The following is a 2157-nucleotide window of genomic DNA, read 5'->3' on the forward strand; positions in this document are numbered from 1 at the left end:
ATATATTAAATTCAAATTACAACAGACGTAAATAAACAAATGAAGTTTGCTTTTAGAAGCGTTGAGATGTCTTTAGAAAGTTAAAGAAGTGATTTTTAAATTCTCAATCGCAGAATAATGCTAATAATATAGCCTGAACAGGATAAACTACCCCTATTTTGCAGAGAAAAGTGTAGGTGGCTAGCTGTGGACTCAAACTCACATCCCCATGATTACACGTCATGATGCTTTGACCAATTAAGCTAAACTACCCATATATATATACACCATGCATGCTATTCTCAGACTATCCTTTTCCTTCTCTCTCACCTTTTTCCTCTTTCTTCTTTCTGACAAAGAGCCATCACACTGCCACTTTTTTCATGCAAAACTTTCTCTGAGTGTCAATCTGATACATTTCACTGTGCATGTTTTTTTGACTTGTGTTGTTTGTCTTGCTTTTTTTAATTTTTGATTTTCCTCAGTGCCAAGTAAAAGCACCCATGCCTGTAATTATGTAACCACATAATTTCACCTGTTCCAGTGCCATATTAAAGCACCCAGTACACTCTGTAAAGCGGTTGACATTAGGAAGGGCATCCAACCATAGAAACCATGCCAAAACAGAAATCAGACAAATGGAGCCTGGGCAGCTCTTCAGCTGGCCAGCTCCTGTCAAATCATTCAACCCATGCCAGCATGGAGAACAGATGTTAAATGATGATGATGATATATGTGTGTGCATGTGTGTATATGTATGTGTGTGTGTATATACACACACACACATATGTATGTATGTATTTATGTGTATAAACACACACACATGTATGTCTTTGGCATAGTTCAGTATAAAGTAAAGACAACAAATGGATCCATAACAGCACAACAACAGCTTTACCAAGCCAGATCATCTGTGTGTGGAGGCAGGTCAGGTTTTAAACTAATTAGATATATTTGTTTAAATTGGGCCCTGTGCACACACTCGAACAGAGGATGCTATGATGAATTTTTAGTATAACATTGTGGCTAATGGTTAAGCCTCAAGCCCTCAAAGCTTTTTGGCTGGGACTGACATACTACACGAGGCATAAAACATCGATCTTCAGCTTTTGTGGAGCCCCGCCACACATACACACACACGTGATAATTCTCTAATTGGGCCCCACACATCCTTGAGCCGGACTTGTGTGGTAGTGTAGCAAAGCTTATTGCCATTTTTAAAAACTAATATAATACAGGTATATCTCAACTTACGTCGTTTAAAGTTCCGACATTTTAAACTTTATGTCGTTTTGCATTTTTTAATGAATTAATGGAAAAAATAAACTTCAATCAATTTATCCAACTTTACGTCGATCTCAGTAAACATTTTTAAAAGCACAATATTTTTTTTAAAAAAAGAAACACCTAAAAACCTATGTGAAAATATATACAAATTATTTATCAAAAGAGTTTTTAAAATGTTTTTCGTGTTACGTCACTTTTCGAGTTTAGTCGCATGTCTTGGAACTAATTACCGACGTTGAGGTATACCTGAATAATAGTGCAAAACAAATCCAGTGAAACAAGGTGACACAATTGTAAAGAATGAGCTAAGGGAAATAACTCACGGGAGCCAATGGCATGAATTTAGTGAAATCAATTAAGTGGTGATGTAGTGAATGACATGCGTGCAAAATTTCACTGAATTGAAATTTGCTTTTTTGATGAAGAAATATATTTAAGAAAAAAAACTAGCGAGTTGCAATCATTAAAACTCTTAAAGGAGAAGGGAGATAATTAGGAGAAATTCAATTTTTTAGCAGAGCTACGTGAGTTATTTCTCTTAGTTCATCCTTCTCAAGTACAATACAGCACTGAATTTCTGAAAATGTTCATAATTCTTTTCTTAGTTATAAAAATCTTTGACACTTCATCCAACAGGTTCAACAAAACTACATTCAGGGGAAAATTTGATCAATGTCACTGGAACAGTGATTGTTATATCCATGTTTTGTTCTTACTGAATCATGGAACACTAAAGAAGCATTTCACAAGGTGAAGAAAAAACACTTCGTTCATTAATTGATATTTTATTGATTCCCTTCTGGAATCGATAACAACTGGATCAAAAATTATATCTTCACAACACGTTGCAAGTAGTGACGCCTAATGTCGAAATAACATTTGTTAAAGCTG

The sequence above is a fragment of the Octopus bimaculoides genome, chromosome 9, assembly GCF_001194135.2.
Source record: "Octopus bimaculoides isolate UCB-OBI-ISO-001 chromosome 9, ASM119413v2, whole genome shotgun sequence".
NCBI classification, from domain to species: Eukaryota; Metazoa; Mollusca; class Cephalopoda; order Octopoda; family Octopodidae; genus Octopus; species Octopus bimaculoides.